General features: G+C 36.4%; 1 long non-coding RNA gene across 3 annotated transcripts in view; it reads left to right on the forward strand.

Annotated features, from left to right (window-relative positions):
* The window catches only part of LOC310903335, a 581,276-nt gene that overhangs the window by 207,633 nt on the left and 346,804 nt on the right, over positions 1-26,839 (forward strand). For all 3 annotated transcript variants that reach the window (XR_014587462.1, XR_014587463.1, XR_014587464.1), the window contains one exon: positions 7,861-7,994. This is a non-coding gene — a long non-coding RNA (uncharacterized lncRNA). The remainder of the gene's footprint in view (positions 1-7,860; positions 7,995-26,839) is intronic.

Consider the following 26,839-nt stretch of genomic DNA (forward strand, 5'->3'; position numbering starts at 1 on the left):
GACAGAATAATGCATTATGCACATCCTCTCCTATATGACTCTAAAGGTCAGCTGGTAACTTGAATATTTTTGTCCTCTAGAACATTTCTTCAAAGGTTGATTAGAAAGAACATCTTCTCTTTTCAGTATGTTCTACCAGCAGGCTATCACTTACAGTACCAAGTTTTGACTATTTTATTTTATACAAAGTAAAATTGCATGAGCATGGCCATTGCTCACATTCACTTACAGTTATCAATTTAAAAGCATTTCAGGATCAAACTAAGCCAGCTTTTACTGTGAGGTATGACAAAGAAAGCAGCCCAAATGCTGCAATTTACTTTAGGTAGATGTTTCAAATTCAAATGTAATAACTGAGACGCCAACAGATACTGCCCTAATTTATAGATTCTGGCATTGCTAACAGGTGCTCAGTTCATAGTCTCATTGCTGTTTCTTGCAAAAAATGTATATGTAGACCTTTATTTTTAAAGTCTCCAACCCTGCAGTAAGCTTCAGTGATTGTCAAAATCTGTATCTCATTTCAAATATATAAAACTCTTCTGTTTAGTGGTGAAAAATATTCTGTCCAAAGGTATTTATTTAAAGTTTAAATATCCTATCCTATTTGAATTCCCTTGAACATTTACTCATTTTCACAAATGCAAACTTACAGTTTAATTTCTGCTTTTCTTGTTACTATGCTATTCAGAAAAACACATGCAGAAAACAAGCATGTTTTGCTTGTTTTCAGTAAGCATGTGTATTACATTTGTGAGACACAGAAGACTTATCTAAAACTGCTTTGCCTGCTAACAGCTGACGGGAGCCATGCGCATGAGGTCCAACTATGCTTAAAGAATCAGCTTAGCTTTGAACATACAGATGCTACTCATATGTGCAAAAGATAAACCCTTTGTTAAAGCTTTGGTCTAGAAGGGTGTTATTGGCAAATTGAAGAAGAGAATAAAATCTGTATCTTAACAGGCCAGCCTAGTAAAATGAATAAAAATGTCGGATTGGACCTGATATAGTAAGAGGTATGCCTATGACCTTTGCTTTCTCAAATGTTTAGTGTTTAGATCTGAAGTGGCTGTTTCAAATGCTGTACACTTTCTTGGTTGTTGTTGGGAAGTTCCTATTTGATAGCAGTGAATTATTGTGATGGGTTAGTCTGGCAGAAAACTGGCTGGAGAATTTTGTGATAGCTTTGGGGCCAGACCCCAATCAACAGGCCATATGTTTAGATCCTTCTCCATAACAGATGACTGTGCATACGCGCTCCCAGGTGCAATGTCATTGGGATTGTATTTACAAACATAAACTAGTGACATTCAATTATGTTTATAGGCAATGTTGTAAAAGCCACAGAGGAAGTAATTTACAACACCGGCACAGTATGCAATTCTTTGCTTATAATCAATTTTTCATTATATAGGAATACGGTATACCATGTTCTTATTTGTTTTTCTAATCTTATGAAAGTTGGTAATGTGTAAAGTTTGCCCCTTTCAAATAACTGACATTTGAGAAAATATTGGGACAAAAGAAATTGCTAATAAAGCAATATCAATATATTTTTATGAAGTTTTTAATTAGAAATGAAAACCTGCACCATCAGTGTTTGGGCCAGTTCCTGAAATGTATCTTACTCTTTGTTTCTGTTTAGCCATCAGTTACTGAAATAAAACATTTATTGCTAATTTTCTCATACCACTTTCTGAGACACCGCAAGTTGTTTTCTACTATGACCATAAAAGACCTCAATTTATATCTCATGGGGACGAATACTGACAAATGTTTTCTTAAGTAACAACTACTCTGCCATGTAAGTATCCATGTATATCATGTGATAGGTGTTTTAATTTTGGAAGTGTAATTACTGTCAGCGACTTGACAGTACCACAGCCCCAGTGCTTACAAGGTTAAAAGCCGCTTTCAGAGCTACAGTTTGCAAAGTTTAGTTTTAATTGGTTGGCTTGCTCTCCTGAGATAAGAAGTTAGGAGGTATTGCCAATTCATGGCGATGATAGTTCCGTTGAAACTAGCAAATAATTTTGGGGGGCCTAGTGAACAATCAGCAGATGGTATTATTTCTATGGGTTTCAGGTGAGGACCAGTTTCTAGAGACTAATGACTCAGTGGGCTCTCCAGTGTTGTTTTTAGCTTGCCCGGGGACTAAAGTACAATTTTGCCTTTAAACTTGGAGGGAAGTCTTAGGTACTGACTTTCATTGTGGGTGATGAATTAATATGTATGTTAAATCAAGAATAGTTTTTGAGCAATATTTTCTGCCATTGTTCAGTTCGTATTTTATAACAAATTAATAAAAGAACCATATTATTAATAGAATGATTAATTTAGTGGGTAGTAAATTAATTCCGCTATTCTGACTTTATTTAACAAGTGGATTTTATCTCTCTGCTCTTTTAACTTGGACGACTCATGTGGCCCTTTAGAAGATAATGCTGTTCAAGCATGCATTGTATGCCTTTAAAGAACTAATTTCTAGGAGAGTCCGTTTATAAGAACTGAGATTGCATTAGAGTCCATATTCTAAAAATTACTTTAGCTGAAAGTTTGGATGTGATATTATACGAAACAAGATTTTCTAAGGAAGAAATATTACATATTGTATTCCATCTTGAGGGTAACAAATGGCTAGTCTGATCTTGAAAAGTGGATATGCTCATTTAGACAGTAGAGCACACTGTCGCTTTTCTGCTGTTACAAGGTGACTATTAAACCCAACTAAATCTAAATATTATGAAGAAATATTGGTCAAGTAATTAGTCACAACTAATAAGACATTTCACATTCTGGAGGCAAACTTGTATTGAATGTTCTTTCTCTTCTTGCACTCCTGATACATTTTTTTTTCAGAAGGCATTTCTATAAAAATCAGTACATTTTTACCAGGTATTTGTAGTTTTGGATCTAGTTATATTAGATAAATTATCCAATTTAATTCTTCCAATTCATATATTTTCCTGTCCAATTTAAAAACATTTAACCTAATTTTCAGTAGCAGCAAAATATATAGTTACCATTTTCTGCCTTTTTGTTTGATGGAATGACAGAATTCAGTGTTTGATTAAAAATGGTGGTCAGTGGTCAGACCAGCTTAAATAAGATATGAAAATTGTGAAGCTGTGTAAGGTAATACTATTATTATACCTAAAAAGTAATACCTTTAGTACAAGGTAATGCTATAATGTAAAAACATGAGGCTAATATATTCACAGAAAATAATAGGAATTTATATATGGCCATCTACTTATGGACTGTACAGGTTACAACTTGACCTTTGCTCCTCTATACATTATCTTTTAGATTATTTCAGGGTGAAGTTTGCTTTTGCAAGAAACAGCATATGATTTTTACAACACTTCATAGATTCAACAAGATGATGATAGTTTCTGTATATTCATGTTGGAAAGCTCTTTACACTGGAATAATCTTCTTATATCAAATGATAAGTATAATCTCAGAAAAAAATGTTATTTCACATCTTGCTTGTCTGATTTCAGATAGTGCAATTAAAAGCAGTGGACATAAGCAAATTTTTACCCCTTGAGTACCAAGCTTAATGTACCAGCATTGATTGTATTGTGCTGTGTTGATCTTGTGAGGTGTGTTCATCCTGATGGATAAAATGGGACACAAACATGTAATGGCAACTGTACAGTAATCACTGAAACAAGTATTAGACTTGAACTGGACATACAATATCAAACACACTAGTTCTCATCAGAAAAGGAACAGGTAAACTGGAACAGCAGACATATTTTCTGGGACACACACAAGTATATATTACCTGTACTTCTGTTGTATTTATAAGTTGGAATATATTCTCTGTCAGTTTTAAGACAGTGGCTGTAAAGCTCAGAGTTACTGAAATAAAGCATCATGCCTTGATAAAACAGTTTTCTACCCTGCAGCTTCTCAGTGAACAGACGACAACTATATTTAGTGGAGCCGAGTCTTTATTTCCCAGTTTTAGTCAAGAAATTGGACAAGGCCAGGGAAACACGGGTCGAAAGCTAAGAGTAATTCAGTCCTTGTTTATGCTACTGAAATCTTGCTAGTCTTTGATTGCCATCTTAGAGTATTTGAACTGCTCACTTAGGAAATTATATGTAGTAAAGCAAATTGAAGGCAGGTGCAGCTACTTATCATGTACAGGCATAGGCACCTCTTTGCTGAAAACATGCAAATCAAATTTGGAAGTAATAGTAGTGGCTCTGCAAACCACAGGATCAGTTAGATGTTTGACAGGGAAGAATGTATGTTAGCAACATTACTTGACCCGTGTTCCAAGGGCAACCATAATTCTATGCGGTGGAGCCATAGATCATTGAGAAGATGGTCTCATAAAGAAATTGTGTCAGGCAAGGTCATCTTCCTCTTGTCCAGCTTCCTGGCCAAATAAAATGCAACTCATAAAATGCTCACTGCACGTGCTCTTTAAATGTCTCTTTGCAAAAGACACCGATGACTGAAAAATTAATCACCGCAGTTTACTCAATGAATAGATGCTGAATAAATCTTTCTGCTTATAGGATGACCATGAACAAATAGCAAAGTCTTTAAAGTTAGTCTTTATTTGATATTTTCTGAATAATTTTAATAACAGCAAATCTATTCCTTTCTCACTGCTTCATATACCAGATTGAAGCCATGCTGAAGATTAGTTGCAAGTGAAATGTCTGTTATTGATTCCCCTTCAGTTGAAGAATAACATGTTGAGTCAGGTGGGATTATCATACTTTAGCGCTGTGATAGATCTGCTGTTTACAGTATCCCTAATGCTAAAACCATCTGCTTGGGAGTGCTTCACCAGCAGAAAAACTGCAGCATGCTTGGGGTGTCAAGTGCCTCTCTTGTGTTGAGACTTGCTCCTGTGACTTGCTGTGCGTCGGGGCACCCCACTGCTCTCTGCCCTGGTGATGGCAGCACTGCCAGGGCTTGGGCAGGGGCTGCATCCCCCAGACACCTCTGCTCCATGCAGCCTGAAGGCTGGAGGGCACATGGGGCGTCCTCCTCCTGTGTAATGTCACTTGATGCTATGAGATCCTTCAGTGCGCAGCTGGCCACGCACGGGCTGTGTGTGCGAGGCATCTGCTATTGCTTCTCCAGCCAGGTCTGGCCTGGGGGTATGAGAGCAAGCAGCTAGGAAAAGAGCAGAGAAAGAAGTCTGTTTATTTTGGATACATCTTTTGGCCCATTGGACCGACTTGGAGGCACCCTCACTGAAAATGTGTGTTATTATAAGACCACACAGAAAAGTATAAATTTAATTTTCACTTTGTTACACATTCTTGAGAACATGCAGCCCTGTCCTGTTTGACTGTACTTCATGTCAGCTCTGTCCAGAGGGTTTGGAAATTCTGTCCATCTGTGTTCTTTTCTGTCTGTTTCATCAGATGCTTATGTATGCAGGTTTAAATCAATTTTAATTCCGTATATTCTGATATTTTAGCACAAAGAGTTGTCCAGCTGATGTAGCATATTATGGCTTCTGTTTTAGTCTATGAGCATAATAGCCAAGCAGGGTAGAGAGTAGTCCTGTACCTGAATGTCAGTGAGGCAGGGTTTTTTCTTTCCTGTCTGTTCTTCAGGTGCCTAACCCAGTCTGGAATGATTGTAAAAAGTTAAATTCTAATTGAATAAAATAATAATACCACCAAATATTTAATTTGGCTAACATAATCATCTGTGTAGTTTGTATTCATTAAGAGATCATAAACTCAAAAAACCCTCCTTCAGGTATTCTCACAGTTAGAAGGGCTACTTCAGCACCCATCTTTACATTTTTGTTATAGAGCAGGTCTCAGAGTCTCCAATAGGTAAATAATACATGATAAAATCTACTGATGTTATGGAACCCTTGACTAGTACTTTTCTTTAAATATTAAACATTATTTTTTGAAGTTGTTTGAACTATGTACGGTTTTGCACAACAATTTTCCTGTTAGAAGGGAAATATGCCATCCTCAGCCAGTTTTTTATTTGATGTCCATGAATACTAATATTATGTAGAATCTCTTATTTACAGTAGTATTTCAGAATAAACCATATGCAAGTTCTGTAATTATTTAAACCTGAATGAAGGTAAAGGAAAAACTTTTGAGCCTGAGTTGCAAACTTCATGCTTGTTACTTGCTAGTGCAACTTGCAAAATCATCTGCTTTTTTTTCTTCATTGCTTAGGCCCCCCCAAAGTTCAGTGCTTTAAACATAAGCAGGCAAATAGACCTTCTGCAAGTAGTTTTCCTCTGCACATTTTCATTAAATGCTGAAGAAATTCCCAACTACAAAGCTTGATTTGATTTTGGTAAAGGAACATGTAATGCTTTCTGTATTCCCCCACCTAGCAGTCTGTCTCAGCCTCTGAAATTTGAGCATATGTTCTTCTGGAAAACAGAGTTAGGACAAAGGAAAAATAATTGCTAGAAAGAAACTTTCCATAAGATATGTGGCTTAATAAAGGCTGCATTTCAGCAGAGTGCTACAGCAAACACATGCTGGGCCTCCAACCATCCCCTGTCTCTGAGAGCTTCAGTGACACAGTCGTTTAACGCAGGGATTTTATATGCATCCAACAGAGGCTGTCTGTTATATTGATCTTAGAAGTTTCCTAGTACAATATTAATTTGCTGTTGTGTCAGATCTAAATGGCTGGTTCCTCAACCATTTCTCAGACAAAATTTTTATGCTTTGGAAACTCTGGAAAAACTCCAGAGCGTAGTTTATTCATAGTTTGGAGCTGGATTCATTATTAATTATATTTATAATGAACTTACATTATTTATGCAATGAGATTTATGGAAAACAGATTAATGAATGAACTGGGAGGGTTGCCCTTCCAAATATAGCCCAAAGCCTTGGTTGAATGCACTACATAGTGAAAATTAAGTTATTTTGTCTGTCAGATTTCCACAAAATTAGGCTTAATGCCAGCTACAGGGAATATGGAGTACTTGGTTTCAGAAAAAGGAAAGAGGGATTGATTTAACTGATGGGAAGAAAGATTGCTATTTAATAAGACTGTAGATACACCATAATGGGATATTTGTATGCATACTTGTAGATTTAACAACTATTAACGTGTTCTCTGTGGGATGGGCTGTGCAGTTATGCTTCAGAATACATTTATTTTCCTGGGCTGATTACTGGTCTCATACTTTACAAAAGATTTATTCCATATGCCAGTTGTGTGGTGCTCAGATGCTGCACTGCTTGTGCATTATAAATGCTTACAGTCTGTAGGAGTAGCAACTAAGTGGACTCTGTGACAGGGGATCCAGTACTAATGAAATTTGGCTTGCTGAACTAAACTCCCAAAGAGAAATGGGAAGTAAGTTCCAGCTTGCAGCAGTGCATGCTGCTATATATCTCATACACCAGCATCAAAGTTTTCATCACAGCTTCCAGGTTGCAGATGAGCAAAAGGAAAAATCATCATAAACAGGCATGGACTCACTCACTCACATTGTCCAGCAGAGCTGATCCAAGTAGCTTGGCAGAAGCACATGCACACCACCCAGCTTTAGATCTCTGTATGAAATTAATACCAGAAAAGAGATGATATTTTGATTTCCAACACAATAATTAATGATAACAAGGTTAAGGGAGCAGAGGGACACCAAATACATGTTTTGTTTTAATAAATTATACTACCAGATTCCAAGCTTGTAGAACAACTTCCAGAATGCTTTGTCAGTACAACCATCTGGGAATGTGGCCTGTATCATTTGAATTATGAAGAGGACATGAAATTCGCATGATAGGACTGTCATCATCTGCCTCTGATGTGTACATTTATGTACTTATTCTCTGTGTATTTAGATTTTTTTTTTCTTCTTTTATTTTTTAACAGGGACAGTAAAAGTAAAAGGGATAGGATTATTCCTCTTCCGCTGCTGTCCTCTTCCCTAATAATCACAAGGGATCGGTGTCTTTCATGGGAGCAGAGGAAAGTGAAACTTCTGTGACTTCAAGGAGTGGACACAGGTAAAAAGGCCTCATATCTCTGCAGTAAGATAAATTTATTAGAGAAACACCCAGAAAGTTTATCAAAGGGAATGTGATCTCAAATTAAAGTATGATTAATTTGCATTATTTTAAGACTGAATTACAGAACGGAAGTATTTGTGCAACTTTATTATAAACATTTGAAATTAATCTTTTGGTAAAGCACTTTTAATTCTCTTTTGTTCTCATTATTCGGCCTGCTATCCCCCTCTGTGCCTCCTTGGCCTAGAAATTGCTTGCAGTGTCTATTCCTCTTGCTGCTGCTGTACTGTTGAGTAGTACATTTGCTGCCTCTCTTGTATAGTCTCTTCACAGCTCTTTTCATAACCAGTTCAATTATAGCATGCAGAGAATTTTTTTTCCTTGAGTAGCTTTTCTAATTTCGGAACTTTCAATCCCCAGCCAGTAAAGTAATGAACACTCCTTGGTCTTGTAACCGATATTCAAAGTAAAAGAGTTTGCTAGTTATTTTATGTATTCACTGTGGGCAAAAACTCATCCCAAGCCAAAAGGCCTGCAAAAAGGCCCCATCATTCCTAAAGCCCTCAGGGCCTAATTCGCCACTTCATTTTGTGTCAGTGTAACTCACACTGGAGAAATACAACTGTGGATCAGTGAATTTAATTCAAATACTAAATCTTTACTGAGAGGGCTTTATGTGGGTCAAGCACAAGGAAAACGGGGAAACAAATTCTATCCTGTGAACCTACATCCAAAGAGTGGTACTTTTGCGTTACTTGCTAGTCTGGACTATCAGGGACTGTTCCACTTGCATGGAAATTCGGGTCATTACATACTTAATGTAGAATCTCTGACCTATTTCTAGCCACTAACACAAGGCTGTGCAGGGCCACCTTGATGATGTGTGGACAAAAAACATCCTCTGTGGTGCACAAAGGTAGAGAAGCTCCATTCATTGCTCTGTATTAGCTCTTTATTTAGGTACATCATATATCAAGGTGAACATTGAAGTATGGCTTACGTATACATGATGCCATCATGCAAACAGGCTCTCCAAGTAAGAGGAGCCTTTTTTCCTAGATGAACGCCTGGCCCACTTTCGCTGTTGATAGAATTATTTCTAAATCTTTTTGCACAGACGTCAATAGACAAGAATTTGATCATATAAAAAGTTGCAGTATTGCTATAGCAACAACATTGAATGCTCTGATTAAGGGAAATGAATAGCAGAGTAATATAACAGAGTGGTGAATAAGCACTTTAAATAAAGCTAAATAAAATAATAAGCAGCAACGCCAAATGGATGCAGATAATAAACATTTTCACTACCTTTAAGGTAATTCAGGGTGGACTAGGCTTGTAAAGATCAAAATCCTTTTATTTAGGATTGTGATATATGGGAAAGAATATATATCAAAATTTGTTGCTGTGAAGGCTTTACAAGAAGTCTATTGTACTTCTGAGTAGATGTTGCAGTGTTTTATAAGCTGGATGGAAAGATGTTACTTTTTTCTTTCCAAAATATTTTTCATAAATGGTGCAGAATATCTTGACAATTTGCATTAAATCATCAGCTGCAGTGGAGAGTGAGCTTTCTAATGCAGTTTTAGTTTATGAAACTGTTTCTGAAAAATTGGGACTGAGCAATCTGCAGAACACAGAGCTCCATGAATAACCAAACAGCGTGTCCTCGCAGGATGCTTTTTACAGCAGCCTGGGGCAATAAGTCAATGTAAGTTATCAGGCAGGTACCAGTTAATGCTCTAATGGGAAATATGGGTGAAATTAATAAACTATATGTAAAAAAATAGCAACTGAACTAGAAAATCTGGAAATAGTTATAAACTAGGGAAAAGTTATATCTGTATAATCAAGCAGGTATATTAAAAATTAAAATCTTCAAACACAGTGGACACAAGATCACCAAGAATGCCATTTAATCAGTTGGTCCTGAGGTAAGGAGTGTTACAGGAACCATTGAAAACATATGGAAACAAGTGAGCAGTCATGAAGTTTCTGTGAACTGAATGAACTAGAATTTAGCAACCATACAGGATGTTAGCATCCTATTTACTGTCCATATGGGAGACCTGGAGGGAAGCATTGTCTGTTCAGAGGAGAAAATAAGGAACTTGGAAAACAGGAGCTGCCAAAATAACATTAGGCTGTTTGGATTTCCCAAGAGTCCAGAAGACTCAGACTCTGTGGGGTAGTTTGGAAAATGTATCCCAGCTGAGCCTTCAAATTACACTCACTCTCTCCTCTAATTAAGAAAGCCAAGTGTAACACAACAATAGATAAATTTAGGGCAGATGTTAAAAGGTAGGGAAAAAACTATCATTAATTTGGCATGGAAATAAATGACCATCTGTACACTAGAAACAACATATTTCATTCGTTTCAAGACCTGCAAAGTAAACACAGCATGCAGAACTTGGGTGCTGCTTCCTTATAAATGTGAAAATATGCCCCATGATATTCAAATTTAATATCAAAATCAGAGACTACTTTGCCAATTAACACCCTCCTACTTAATCTAAGACAAACATCTGAACATTCTTTATCTAAAGCTGTCCTGCTTAACACTGTACTGAGAATGCATCAAATAGATAAAAGACTAATTGCAAAATCCAGTTTGGGTGAGACTTAACAATTAAAATCACCAAATAATGCAAAATGTGTGTGCATAATCTGCAATGTCCACTAATTGCTGTGAATTTTCCCGTATATTGGATTTCATCAAAAATAACTTCTCATAAGGACAGTCCCAATTAACTTTCAGGGCTAATAGTTCTTTAAATGGTTGAGGTGATGCCACTTTTCAGAATTAAGGTAGCCAAAACATTTTAGATCCTTAGTCTATTTATAGAGCATCAAATCTCTGCCTGTCATCGTGGTAGAAACTGGAAGTTATTCATGTGAGAAGTTTGTCTATATCCAAAGCTATGTATTCCAATTTATTTCCATCAGTCTGCCTGTATTCTTGTCTTAGAACTTCCTTTTATTGAGTGGTTCCTCAAACATGTTGTGCTAAGAAGATGAAATAGTTTCAGTGTACTTATCAATGAACGAGTCATTCTAAAGGGTTGCCACATCTTAACTACAGTAACAGTATAAAACTGTAACCTCAACATCATCAGGTAAAAAACCCTTTGGTTTCACAGATAGGGGTGACTGGAGAAAAGAAAATCTCTCCACAGGTGGACAGCATCAATGTTGTTCTTAAAACCGCAGGTACAGAGGAAATGAGAAAAGACAGGAGAATGTACAAAGAGATGGAGGAGGCTATGAACAGGAAAAAGTAGAGTGTGTTTTTGTAACAGCAAAGCCCAGCCATGGACAGTAGAAACTAGTCTGGGTAGAGAGAAAGAGTGGAAATTTTATAATTAGCCCTGATCTTGAGCTACAGAAAGAATATTTGTATTCCTTACAGGATGTCTAAATAAACATCAGAGATCTTTTCAAGATCAGTGGGGAAAATAGGCAGGGATGTGGCGTGGATTAATTCATTTGATTGGAGCGTGTCTGTGTTCTCTCATTTGCTATCCTAGACAAGATGTATTGGAATGAAGAACTTCTGCAGGGCACATGTGTGTCTGCACTTGGTTCAGAGAGATACAAAAAAGTGATAACTTCTTTGGTACTGATTTTCTCAGAATGGGTTTGTTTAAGTTTGTGCAACGTCTTGGAGAACAGTACTGATCCTCTCTCTGACCTGAGAATAGACAGCGGTCTCAGCAGTGGAGCCCAGGGCTCTCGTAGTGTGCAGGAGAGACCGGGGTCAGATGCAGTGGCTAGAGGCAAGAAGACTTCAAAAAGTACAGGACTATAGTGCCAGCTCCCAAACGTAGACACCTGGGGGGTGTTTAGGCAGGCAGAGGCTCTGCAAGCCCAAGCATGGTAATTCTTCCTGGGCCTTTGCTGCCCCTGCTTTCATAGTCTTATTGAGCAGCAATACCAGAGAAATCTTGCATTATTTTGGCAAATCTCTAATTCTGGAGCCATCTAGATGTTAATTCACCTCTGGAAGCAATAACCTACTTGGAGTCTTTCCATCATTTGAATACCATTAGTAACAAACTGGTACTACAGCCTTGCAGCTCCCCTGGTTATGAAAGCATCAGATGATTTCTGCTGTTGCCATTGCATCTTTGTTGACAGGGAAGGTGAATTCAGCCCTCAGTTAAAGTAAGATCCTGCACAGCTGTGTGTATTCACACGGCCTAATGTAATGGAAGACGAACTGCTTGAAATTCCTTTAAATCCCCATTACTCCAGTAAATCCATGCCTATTCAGGTGGCTAAAGGTGTAACATAAAGCTGAGTGTGCAACACTTAAAGGCTGTTGATTCTGGGCAAAAGATAAAATGCTAGAAGAGTGATTAACAGTGCAAAAGAACCAGGGCATGACCATGGATGTAGTTGCCAGTATGGCTCCAGGGGAGGAGAACTATGTGTAGAAGTCAGCTCCAAAGTGCAAGCGTGAGTTTTGCTCATGTTGCAGGGGGGTTCATTACTTTGTGGATCTTTTAACATTTCAAGCATTGTATTTGCTGGGATGATAAAAGACTCCTCACCTTCCCTCTTGTCATTCTTGGTTATCCTGTTCAGGAAAAGCCTTTGCATTTAGCAGAAAGAGAGCAATTGCCAATATGGTAAGAATTATCCTAAATCCTAGATTTTAGTATTTCTCTGTCTTTGGATTTATAGCACGTTTTTCTGTGTCCACATAAATGATTAAGTTGAACTGCTATTTAAAAGTGAGAAGAAATCTTATTTCTTAGAACAGTTAAAGGCTTAGTCACAATGAATCAAAAAAGTAAAAATCTTATTTTTCATTCCATTCTCTCACTTGCTTTCCCTGCTGCTCCTCATTACCCAGATTGCTGAACTCTTATTTGATGATAGAAAGATCCGTGACCTCACCAAAACAATTTTTGTTAACTCAAATCATTATCTTCTGACACAAAGACTGAGACACATCTGTCATTGCTCATATTCTGGGTCACCCTGCAAACATCTGATTATGATTTGATAAACAAAACCATTCCTCCAGTGAATTTTTGACAAAGAGTCTATGAAGAAAGCTGGACAAAACAGTGGAATTTAACTGCTTTGTAACACCCCTTTTGGTGGTGGATTATGGTACTAATCAAGGGCCAATCACTTAAAAACTGGATTAAGAAATAAACAATTTAAAGAGTGAGTCTCTATTTTATTGTAAAACTAATGCTAGAATGTCTGTAAAGATATTCTCATGTTATCTTTCACTTTGGCAAAGAACCAACTGAATATACTGACTGCTTTCTTCATGGGAGTGAATACGATGATGTGATATTTCCAGATCTTCTTTAAAAGAAAGGTGATTCCTTTAATTTAAATCTAATTCATATCAGGCTGAATGTTTTATTTTTTCTTCAGTATAACCTCTACATGAATTTCTAGAAAATTGCTGTATTCTGAAGCAGAATTGTATTCCATGTATTTTTCCTAAGATTCAGTCTCCTCAGACATCTTTATGTTGTTTGTTTATTTGGTTTCTGAAGCTTCTCTCTTTCCCTCCTAAATGTGAACCTTGATGATTTTATCTCTTCCCTTACCTTTTCCCTTCATTTAGTTTTGTATTAGCATTTTTGTTAAGATCACAGGAATGGCAACAGTACTCAGGGGAGCATGTGTCTCTCATTTCTTGTGCGTGCCCCTCATTTGGGATCAAATATCTTAAGGATGCATACACACTATGCAATGAATTTGTTTGTCATGATCTGTAAGCAAGGATTTACATGCTACATGTTCTTTATTCTGAAAGCTTGCTATCCTGTTTTTACTGTGTATGTTTTTTACATACAGTATTTACGTACAAGAAATCCACACTCAGATGCATTGTCTAGAATTTACCAAAGGGGCAATTACATAGTGCTCACAGAAGTACATAACAGATTTTTTTTTTCTGTTCATTGACAGCAGTTGTAGACTTGCTTGCAGTGAACTAGTTGATTACTTAGACAAATGCTTTGTGACTTGGGTGACTACGTCCCTTAGCATGTTAATGTGTACAATAGGCAGAGCCCAACAGATGAAAATTAAGCAGAATTATTTGTGCTTTTACTGTGAGAATTGCAGAAATGTTTCTTTGCTGTTGCTGTCTTCATTCTTTCCTGTTACGACAGGGTGGTAACTGCAAGCAGTTAGTACTTGCAAAATGACTCAAATGGCAGTTTTTTCCATACGACACACTACCTCTTTGCGGCTCTGTAGAATACTTTACACCAGCCAGCATGCTGGTGCTATGGCTGAGAGTGTAAGCAGTTTTATAGGTTTTCTGTGGACTTTTATTACAGCTGTGACACTAGATTGATGGACTATTTCCATCTTGTTCTCTGTCAATTGTACTCTGAAAGGAGAAGTGACAATGTGATGGATGCATGATAGTGCCACAGTAGGGAGAGAGCTACTGCAATAACAATGGTTTAAACCCTAAGGTGACTTTAACCTCATGCAGTTGCCTTTAATTTATTTTAATCTAAAACCTAACAAAATCTAACACCACCGAATAGAGAGGTGGGAAGGACAGTGGGCTTGTAAAGTATTGTGAAAAAAGATGACAGTCGTTCTTGGAGGTCCAATTAGGGCAATTCTCTGCTTTAAAGGAAGAAGTCCTCCAGGAAGCTTTCAAAGGAGAGAATATTGTTATGCTCTAGACAAAGTCAAAGGTTAGCCTGGCTAGAAAGAAGATGTACTTTCCACTGAGGGAAAAGGGGAAGAAGGGCTTGCTCTTTCACAGCAGGGAATACCCAGGTCTTGCCTGAGGAACAGGATGAACTTGCCAGGGAGCAGGCTTTTGGAGGCTGTGTCAAAAGGAATGCTCTCTGAGACAAGCCAGCGTTTCCTTTGAACACGTAAAGGTTTAAGGTTTATTTACTGTTTCAAAGAACTAGTGGTGTCTTCTCTAGAGAGATGAGAGAAAGTAAGAGGGAATACTCGCAGCACTGCTTTAACCTTTGAAATGCCATCAGTGATTTTATTAAGTTGATGGCTTATTTTTTCAGCACAAAGGGAGAGGACCATGGTCCAGGACAGATGCCAAGGCTGTGTACGCAGTCTTTTATGTGCTTCAGCTGTGTTGTGGTCTAGATGGTGATAAAGTAACACAGCTAGTGTGGGAGTGAGAAGCGAGGGGCTGCCTGCCTGCAAAAGGTCTCTGGTGTGGAAGTTCAGCTCTCAGCCTCACATCTTCTGTTACCATCAGAGTGGGACAGACCAGAACCAGGCTGGTGCAGAACAAAGCCCATGAAATTAGCAGCAGCCTTGTACAAAGATCTTAAGGGCCCATTCCTATCTAACTGCATTATTAAATCCCTCTGTTTGTTACAGTTTCAGAGCACATTGTTCTCAGGTGTGATCCTGAGAGTTTGTTGCTAGAACTGAGCAAATGCTGCAAGACAGTGCCACTTGAATTTTAAAACTGGGTTTGTTCTGTTTCTTTCTTTTGACATACTTGCTGCTCTTATTGTAGGGCATAATTTACCCCCTGCTGAAAGGCGGTGGGACAGCAAAAGTGCTCTATAGCAGGAAGAGCAAAGTAGCCAATTTGAAGTGAATGCTGGGGATGATGTTACAGTTGGCAATGTGAGCATATGCTGAAAATTTTACTCCCTGGTTCTCTAATAAGAAAACTCAGATCTAGTGTTTGACTAAGTGTTTAGTCAAAATCATCTCGACCAATTCTCATTTTGCATATTAAGCAAGCGTGGTAAATACAAACCATCGACACCCATAAGCATTTGAAACTAGTGAATACAGAACATAGATTTTTTTTTATTTATTTGTGATCAGCTTGTAAATAGAAAAGACCATGAATTAGTGGGATATGCCAATAATTAAAGAATACAAAACCAAATGATTAAGTAAATTGTTTTAGGAGAAGGTCCTCTAATTATTAGTAGCATAAAATAATGTTTTCTAATAAAAATATATTTGATGAAATATCATTAGGAGAAGAAAATGTAATAAACATAAATTTTATGCATATGACTGGACTCTTATTTGAAAGGCAATTGACTGAGTTCAGTTCTTGTTTCAGTAGGTTCCATTCAGCCAAAGTTAGTAGAATTGTACCTGCTTTTATCAGACCCGTACTTAGCTCTGTATGACTAAGTACATAGAGGCCTTAAATAAAAGATGAGATGCACATCCAGAGTCTTTGAATAATATTGACAAAAAGTAGAATCGATCCTGAACCAAGTTGATGTTGAAGTGAGATCTTGAAGTCGTGCAGGGATCATAAGCCTTTGATAGCACAGTTAATAAAGGAACAGAGGGTAATGAATCTTAGTCTCTCAGAGCTGATTACATGGAAAACAAAGCTAAGGTGTACAGATGCTAAACTAGTGTGAATCCTTAAATCCTCAAGGTCTTTTTTCTTTCTGGATCCTAGTCCTATGACGTAAATTGGCCAGGAGGCCATTTTTGATCCAGAGAACTATCAGAAGTCATTTCAGTTGTGGATTTCTAGAAGAGGCCTTGTCACAGGGTTTATCATTTTACTTGATAATGAAGATTTTCATATACACAGTATCAGGATTAGAATAAAGCTATTCCTCTGAGCAAATATTTTCATTCATCCAGTTGGCTTCTCTTATTTCTGCTTCTTAAATTTAAGTGTAATGCCTTCTATATTGTAACAGGATAAAACAGGATGCTGTGATCAATTTTAAATGAGATTCCAAAAGAGTGATAATCTTTTACTTTCCCAGAAGTTATTTGTACTACTTTTCTGTATGCAATGCTATGGTATTTACTGAACAATTATAAACATATTTTGTGTCACTGTTCACAACAATAAAAAGTTAATGGGAAGGGAATAAAGGAGGTGCTGAGTCATTAGTGAGAGAGAGAAGCAGACAATAAAAATTATCTCAATTAACAGATGAAAAGGGAATATCGGGAAACCTCTAGACTAATAATGTATTTAAACCAACAGAATTTGAATACTTATTTAGCCAGCCTAAGCTTAAGTGAGCTGGTGTAGCACCACTGAAGTCAGCAGCAGTATTACAGCGTACCATACCTGAGAAACTGAAACAGTGTTCATAAAGCAAGGAAGGATTTAATATAATCTTAGTTCATCATAATCTGAGTTCAGCGAGTATGAGTTTTAATGGATAGGATAAAAGCAACCCTACTGGAAATACTCTCTCATTGATAAACTACATATTCTTTCCATCCACTCTTACACTCCTGAGGACTGCTGTGTAGCCTTTAACTCCCAAACTAGTGCCTTCAATAATGAATGTAACTCATCTGTTGATTTAAATCTTCCTGCTCCTTAGGGATTTATCTTCTGGAAAATGCTATGTGTTGTAAGAGTTTTCTTTAGCATTTTAATTTCAAGTGTGTGACAGCGATAAACAATGCTCAGGTGATAGAAATATTGATACAGGTTAATCTTATCTGCATTTTTTGGCCTGCAAGATTTCCTTTTCTTTAGGTTCAGCTGTTCCATAAACACTTTTATCTTTAAAATACCAATAAACAATCTTGACTTATCTGAGAATTTCTTTATATTCTCTTGAGGGGTATTTTTGCATCAGACTGTACTGATGTCTCACTTGTATAAAATTAAATGTCTCCTTGCACATCAGAGATATTTGGCATTCATGTTAAGGAGTGTAAAACCCTACAAAATTAGGCTGAATAAGTTTAAGAATCATCCAATCAGCCAGGAAATGGTGCACCTGAGAAGTTTAGTTACTTCTACACATCATTATTCAAAAACCAGCCAACATATGGGTTAGCTGTTTAAAAGGAAGAGACAAAGAATTATCTTCTTCACTACAGAGCTTTGACTAGAGTTAGCAGGACTCTACAGACACGGGGAGAGAAAAAGATTAGTCACTAAATGTTTTTTTGTTTGTTTATTTGAATTTTTGTTTTACAATCCCAGACACAGAGGTCTGCTAAGCAGTGTGTCACTGAGTTTTTAACAGAAATTGATTGGGTTGCTTTTTCTTTACTAAGAGTCTAAGTAATACAAATTGAAAATTGCATTGAGAGTATCAAAGAGATTGAGATACTTAAGTTCTTAAAAGAATACGGTCTTTTTGTACTAGAAGGTTAGAGTCTAGAGAATAATCTTCTTTTGAATAGAAAACTGGGGGTCTTGTGTGTGCTAAGAAGTCTAGTGCAGTCTAGGACAGAGTCAAATCTGTTTGCCAAGGGAAGAGATATTTACTATATATGTAAATGGAGTACTTTAGCTTTGTCCAAATAGTAAGGAGATCATTAATTATAGATAAGATGTAGTTATCAAGGACAGATCTAGAGTCATTTATAGTGTAAATTCAGTTGGCACTGTTTTTCTTATTTGTATGCCAAACAAGGTAGCTTGCTGCCCTAGTGATCTGCTGTCCCAACATACAGTTTTGATTTATTTTCTTGCAATTTTCAATTATCACAATAGCAGGGTGAAAAAACATGCATCAAATCTTTATTTCCTTTGTATAAGCAGAATTTGACTATTTAAAAAGCTTCTCTCCAAGAAGATTGCAGTGAAAGTTTTGTAATGAAGCTTTTTCCTCTTGATGTTTCTGTCTTTAGCCCCAACCTTATTCCTTTTCCACTAGGGACTAGTGAAGTGTCTGAGATAAAAAATTTACAGTGGCTCAAACTTTTTCTCCACATATACCTATGAATCCTCATTGAAAAGACTATTTAAAAAATCTTTTTTAGATCCCTGCATTTCATTTAGACCTCAGCTTTTGTTCCAGAGAAGAGACAGCAGCAGAATAAGCACACTTACAAAATTCTCATGTAATTTGGAAATCAGAAGAGGAAACAGACAAGGTTGGAAAAGAATGGGGTGGTTTGAAAGCAAAGGTGAAGAAGACAAAACTGTAATGCTGTGGAATCCCCCTTAACAGTGAATTTGCTTACGTCTTAAATAGCCCTCTGGCGAATGCAGAAATCAATAGCAAAAGAACGTCCTTTATTTGCCTAAAAACTCCCTAAGAAACTCCCCCACATTTGTAGCTACCTTACTTACTACTTACTAGCTACTGCTGTAGCTAGTTACTACAATGTTTGGTGTTTTCTGACTCCATAAATCACAATGAAGATAATTGCATCTGCCTGTTCAAGAATACAAATAAACTATTTTCTGAAAGGATTTTTAAGGTATGGAGTATAAGCTATTCTTTCTGTTGCATCATCAAGAAACAATATTGATAGATTGCACATTTCCTGAACAATAGTGCCATCCCAATTAATAATGTATCAAAATACAGAACTAACCTATAGAAATCTTAAAAATGGGAGCCCCTTGACTTTTTGGAACTATGATGAATTTGCAGAACTGACAATAAGAAAGCAAGTAATCTTTTTAACTTTGAACTGGAACACATTTGATACCAAAATCACTAAGAAACAATAAACATCAAACAGTCCTATCTTTTCAAGTTATTTTTCAGAGTAGTGGCATTTTAAGAGAACACAGTAAAACCTCCAACATTCAAATATACTTTAGAGTAAGCAAATACACAGGAAATGTCACCCAAATACTAAAGGCATAGAGCATGTCCAGACCATACAGACACTTAGTGTTCACATTATTTATTTTTGAATTGAAAGGATTTTTTGAAAGTGAACTATATTTTTTCCTTGTAAATACAAAGTTCCCACAGTCATAACAAACTTGCTTTATAGGTAAGAATTTGCAAGTTGAACTTCCTCCACAAATGTTTGTCATATATCTTGCAAGGCTAGAAATCCTGTTTGGTGTTTGTAGGTGAAATCCTTTCGGAAATGTGAGAAGTCAAATGCTATGATTCTAATTTTAAGCCTCGTCACTCAAGTACACTTTTACTTGACTTTACTCAAAGTTTTACAGAAAGGTTTTGGCATAAGCTGTGATGTGTTAAATTTTATATGTGTTGATTTCATTTTGCTGGAAAGTGTGAAAATTGGAATTAGCATTAGGAATTATTCAAGAGATAGCAATGAAGAGACAAAAAGTGCTGATCATCAACTCCCGCTGGCCTTAACATGAAAATACTGAATTTTCTGCCACATTTTAACTATACAGCAAGTTAATCACTGTTTTATAGGAACCTTATTACACTGCAGTGATCAAGACAATTTGTGTGGTAGTTATGAGACGTACTCTCTTGCAGTGAGAGAAGACAAAGACTGTATAGTTTAATTTATAGCATCTGAAAACATTGCAATCCTGATATCATTTTTCTTTAGCAGAAACATAACACACTGCTAGTATATTCCTTGAATTCCAATGGTGTTTAAAATAGCCAAATAAGGTAAGTGGTTTGTTATCACTGACATAAATGTTTATATCTCATGGTGACAAATGTATAAGGAGTGCAGAGTGACTGTATAATTTTAGCTGCTATCCACAAGCATGCCAGTAGTTCCCTTATCTCTTGAAGGGTCCTAATAAATGACTCCTGCTGGTTGAGGGAGAACCCACACTTAAGTTGTTTACTTTCCTCTAATTGGCTATTTCTAAGACATTCCTCACCAAAGGGATCTGGCCCAAATTCCACATCTCAGTAAAGGAACCATTTTCTGTTTTAACCTAGATTTATTGGATATATATGAAAATATATTGAATTATCTTTTAATCCACGTTATATTACGGGCTAAACTTAAGAGAATGGCAGTTCTTGTGCACTGAGGCAAGCATTAACTTTTTTTTTTTTTTTCTGGGTTCTCTTTGATGTCATGAACAGAGACTCCGTGAATGCTTGCTACTAATAGGTATAAAGTGAATATTTGGTAAAAGGCTTTTAAAAGGAAAGGGTAGTTGTTTACTCAGCCAGTCAATTAGCCATATGCTATTTTTTCTTTTAACATTTCTGTTGCTCTAATTCATGTTCTAGGCAGAAAAATGATCTCTGATCAAAATTAAATCATTATCTCAGTTCTGAATACTGTCAGCAAATAAAGCATGCTGCTTTAGTTCAAATATGTAACAGTGTGATAAGGATCATTAATTCAGATGGGTCAGTTCTTTAAAGCCATCAATTCTAACACACTGTCTGTATTACGAAAACATAGTACTATGAATCTGATCTATTCTGGAAAAATAAAATGGACAGTTTGTTTCATACAAGCATCACAAATATGAAATTCATATCATCTGTACATTTACTACATTCTAACCTTTTGACTTTTCTGTAACCATTGTGTGTTGCTAATCTAATTCCTCCATCAGCAAATGTGTCTCCTTTGAAACAGCTTTTCTTACTAGTCTAGGAACAGAGCTAGGCAGAAGTTTTCAACTCTAGCACTTCCAGTAAGAAATATGATTTTGGCTACACCAAAATATAACATAAAATCATGTTGATTTTCACTAAATTGCTAATTTAAAAAGTATAAAAAAGCTCTTTTAATATAATATATTTCAACTTCTCTTTTAATAAGCTTTTCAAGACTTACTTTTCTTTAGTAAAATGACAACATGTTCTGAACACTTAAAAACACTCTTCAACCTGAAGCAATTCTTGGTTTTTCAGAATTTTCAGTGATCTGTACTTTTTTTTTTTTATAACCATCCTAAATGTATATAAATTCCTGCCTCTTCCACTAAGTTTTGCTCTTAGGAAAAATAGTTTTATGGTTGAGAATTCAACCAAAGGGTTAACCATATCCCCCAGTGCTAGAGCACCCAATCAATTGCCACTAGAATGTCTCCAAAAATGTTAGTGACAAAAAAAAAAAATCACGTTGTACTGTCTTCTCTTTTGCCTAAAACACTTCATTATTCATAGTGGTGTATGGACTGCATATAGAACTTGGCTTAGGCATGCTCCTTCTACACTTAGGTCTCTAGTGAGCTGTTAAAATCTTCTTAGCACATTCACAAGGCTTTTCATTACAGTCTAGTCCAGTAATAGAAATGATCCATCAATATCATGATCAAATGACAGGGCATGGAAAGCCTGCCTCTGTTTAACCAGTCTGTGTCATGTATAGAGTCTTATCTGCTAACTACATCTTGAATAAGTTTGTGTTGGGGCATGCTGCATTCTTCTTGGAAGTTTTTCAGAAGTTCTCTTTCTTTTACAAGACTACAGAAATAGGAACAGATTTTTCCTTTTCCTTTTGAAATGATGCTGGACACGTTTTGCTTTCTTCCTATTGGACCTTAAGTACGTGTAGGTTATATGTGTATCCAAAGCTGTCATTTAGCATATTAAGTTGATTGTCTATGTCAGTCATGCCTATACCCCGTTTGTTGATATGCGTTTATTTTTTTTTGTGTTGACATTTATGGTCTGCTTCATATTAATGGATTATGATTACCTTCTAATAGTGTTATGTGTGACTTTGTCCTCCAAAGGTACTACTTCTATGACTATGTTGGTTTTGCGGATTCCTGTGCTTGCTGAGGAAGACATGACTAATGATTGAAAATTATATATAACCTGATAAGCTGTCAGTGACAGATATACATTACATGTGCTAGCAGCAGTCCAGATGTCAGTGTTATAGGATACTATTATCCCTTCAGCAGTCCTTAATTAAGATTCAGCATTGTTTTCTAGGTTTTTTGAAAGTCTTCAAAATTATAGGAAAAGAGTTATGTGAGACTGGAGGCTGGATTTTTGATGTTGCACTTTCTCTTCTAAACTAATTTTATTTATGTAGGAGTTGTGTAGAATAATGTAAGTGATTTCTAATTCCTTATTATTGGGAAAGGTGTATTTTGGCAGCTTGGTGAAAGTGGTTCAGCTTCCCAAGACTATAGTAGTGATTATTTTTTTTATAATTTCTTAAAATTTACTCTGGAAAAGGTATGAGGTCTGTGAAGGGAGAATTAAGTAAACACTCATGCAAAATGGCTTACATAATATTTTGACTAATGTCTTACCTCTCTTTTTGGCTGTGTTTGTACTTCTTCCTCCCTGAAGCTTATAATTAGGGAAGGTGTTCTGCTGGTGAAGGCACTGTCCTGAAGTGTGGGAAGACTGGATTTCCTACCCACTTCTTCCAAAGGCATTGGGGATAATTTGGGAATATCAATTAATTTGGTGTTTTCGTCTCATTACCAAACAAACCCCGTTTCTCTCTCAAGAATCGTATTGTACATAAACAGCCAGTAAACTCTAGCTGAATTTCATATTCAATGATGAAATTTATGATACAAATGGAAAGTATTACCTGCATTTACAAATCATGGCCAAATACAAAGTATCATTTGCTAAAAAGAGAGCTTTGTCTGAGTTAAAAGAACTTGATAGCAATCTTGTAATGTGATTTCTGTGTCACAATGCTGAACATGTGTAACTGGTTCTGCCATTTCCTATGAAGTGATTCTCCTTTTCGAGAGTAAAAATAACGAGGCTTTATAGTCATGAAGAAAGTGAATTGGTTCTGATTTATATGAGACTTCATTGCCTTTTCACTGTGAAAAAATATAATGATGAGATTGCAAGATAATACACCCGTATACCCAGTGTTTAGTACACTAGTAGTTTATTCGTTATTTTTTTTCTGTACTATTCTGTAGTTTATGTAAACTATTTATTTAATTTTTGCATTTTTTATTACTTGGTTCTGGTCAGGTTGAATTGTAGCTATCTTTAAAATTGATTTGCATTTGGGCACCTAAATGGGGTTTAAGTTAAAGTACAAAAGTTTGAAAACTATTCAGTCTTCATAATAGTACGTTGTAACTCTAAATGTGGAGAAAACAGCTTTGATTTGTAGAAAGGCATAATCTCTAATGGCAGCAATACATCAAAGTATACTATAACTGCTATAACATTCATTAAAGCAGAAATTGTAGGATTAAAGTTGACACCTGTTTTCTGCTGGCAAGGGAATTCACTCAGACTTGAGTAGAAAGGTGGCTGTTGATCCTTAGAATATGAAACCAACTGACTATTTGAGATTTGGTCCTCTCCTGATTTTCCTAGAAAGGAAATTCACAAAGGAGGCTAGAGGTGCCTTGGAGAGAACAAACCAACAGGCATCCTACAGGCAAACACCAGCTTCTCTTCCTTGGTTAATCTTCCTATGGAAAAACAAAGCACATTTGAAGTTTTAGATCACTGAAGCTAATATTAAAATCTTCTAGAATCAGGTTTTTTCTCATCTGATTACTTTGCTCACAGGAGACTGTTGTTGTTTTGTTTTAGATATAAATATTTTTAACAGCATACTGCAAATGTGGTTATGCCAAAAATAAGGTGTGCCATTAATATTCTTCTTCATTTGCATGCTAGATATGTACTACCGATGAGAAACATAGTGGGGGAAAAAAATCCTGACATTATTCAACTGCAAAGTTGATTCAAAAGATTCAAAGCAAGTAACATCTTGTAGTCCCCTTTGGTGATGCATCTGGGTCACAGGCAAGTTAGCAATGGAGGAGCAATAACTTCTTCAGAGCAGCAGAAGCTGCAGAGAAACCATATTCAAACAGCCTGGCAAGAAAAATTGCGTGTTCTACATCTTGGCAGAGCCCTTTTGTAGTGTCTAGCCAAGACACTGAGAGAGGATTAGCTTAAATTTAATATTTTCATTTCTAATGTACTTCTATATATTTTACTTGCACCTTCCTTATACTGCTGTCTGTGGGGCAGACACACCAGGAGATAAAACTATCAATTTTCACATTCTAAAGCATGACTGGAATAAATAAATGCATTTTGATTTGAAATTTTTTATAGTCAAAGCTGATACCAACAGAAATCTAAACTCAATATGTGCTCATTGATTCATCTTGAAAACTATCATGAATTTATCCCTGGTACTCATCCTGAGTGTGTTTGATAGTTTTTTGTACTAGAAGAGAATGAATTTTACCAAGATGGAGGTAAAAAAAAAGAACACAAATCATCTTTCCTATACTCTTCCTATCGTCATGATATCTAATTGTTTTTGCAGGCTAAGGGGAAGGAAAAAAAAAGTGGTCTTTTCTTTGCCACTTTTGTTATGAGGTAAACCCAAAAGCCAATAAGGAAGCATTTTGAAATACAATCCTTATTCTAGAAATGGAGGGCTGATGGTTTGTAATTTGAGTAGAAGGACATTACAGAAACTGGGGAAAAAAGCAAGTATATTGTGCTCTCCATACACCTTGGAAGTTTCCCATTAAACAATAAAGAGGAGCACTGGGACTAAATGTCAAAAATAAAAATAATAAAAAAAAAATGCTCAAATGCTCAATGGGATAGACATACCTCAGCATGATTCATTGATTTCACCACAGCTATATATGTCAGGGAGCGAGGAAATGTTGAGGCAGTTGAGATTATTCACTTAGTGAAGTCAATCCCTTCGTAAGTATTAGTAGTATTGAAATAAAGTGTTAAAGAGTTACTTATCTGATTGTGAAAAAAAATATAAATGAATAGGTCTTTCAAATAACCTAATGGCAAGTTAAAGACATTAGTTCCCAACCAGGGAGTATTAAAGGCCTTGTGCTGCATTCATTGACACAAATGGGATGACTATGAATCAAGTTCTACTACAGAAGATAAACAACTTTCTGATAAATACATTTGGAAAGAATCTACTGTTGTACATTTCAGGCTTCTTTAAAGCAGAAACAGTTCGTGTGCGCTTAGTCTGCCAGGCACATTGCTGCTTTTATTAATCATTGCACTATAATAATTAAAGATCATCAGTAGTGTGCATAGAATTTTAAGAGTGAAATGAGTTTTGTTCTCTTAAAAAGCTCATAGCTTAATTGAATATTAAATCTTTCCAACACATTGTAGCAATTAGGTTTCTGATATTTTCATACTTCTAAAGGAGTCACTCAGTAGAAAGTGGGGGAGCTGTATCTAAACCAGAGTTCTTAACTTGCAGGGGTTTACATCACACAGAAACAACTTTTTTTTTTTTCTTTTTTCTTCTTTCTGTGAAAGAGGTTGTCAGCTGGGGGCTGAAAGGCAAGTGTTGCTCTTGAGTCATAGAACAAGTAGATTAGAGTATTTTATTAATGAATGGTTTCAGTGCTTTCAATTGATAAAATTAGGAACTTGGCTCTGCCAGCTGAAAACTCAAGGAGAATAAAATATTGTCTGGAGTCATGGAAACTAATAAATCCTCCCATGACAATATTTAACAGGTTGGCAGAGGGGATAAAATTACCTTTCATAAAAATGCTGTGCAGATGGTAAAGCTATGGGAATTAAGACAGGATCAAAATTCTCTAAAAACAGCAAATCAAGGAAATCATAGTGGGGGTTGATTAAGTTCATGTGGAAATTGCTTCTGCCTTAATATTCTCCAAGGACTTGTTCAGATATTTTGGTTAGTTGATAAATCATCTAGTGATTTTCAACATGTGCTGTGTTTTGATACTTTGGCTTAAAAGCACACATTTTAGGAGTTAGCTATTTATAATGTACGTTGCCTGTTTTTGCAGGTATTATGCATGCAGTGTTTAAAGGAAACTCAACAGCTGGGTGGTTTCTTTAAAGTAAGTACACACATGTTCTGATTCCTGGGTCCACTTGCATGGAAGAGCTCCAGAGAAGATGGCATGCAGTCTTCTCTGTTTCTATACCAAGAGGTTGAGGGGCACAGGCAAAGGTTTGGCTTTTACCAAGCGTGCTTCTCTCACCACACAATGTATCCTAGATAAACCTTGATCCTAATTTATGCTACCTTTCCTGCATAGTCAGCTTAACTTTAATTGCATGGGTAGAATTCTTATTTGAACATATATAAGATCTCTGGATTATTAACAAATTTAGACTGTGACACTCATATGACAAGAGGTGCAAAGGAAAATGGTTAAAGGGAATAAGGAAGGGGCTTCACATTAAAAGTGTATTGGGGGGGGGGGGAACCTCACTGCTACTGTGATAGATGCCCTAAAACTTTATCAG

This window comes from Anser anser (assembly GCF_964211835.1).
Source record: "Anser anser genome assembly, chromosome: 8".
Taxonomy (NCBI): domain Eukaryota; kingdom Metazoa; phylum Chordata; class Aves; order Anseriformes; family Anatidae; genus Anser; species Anser anser.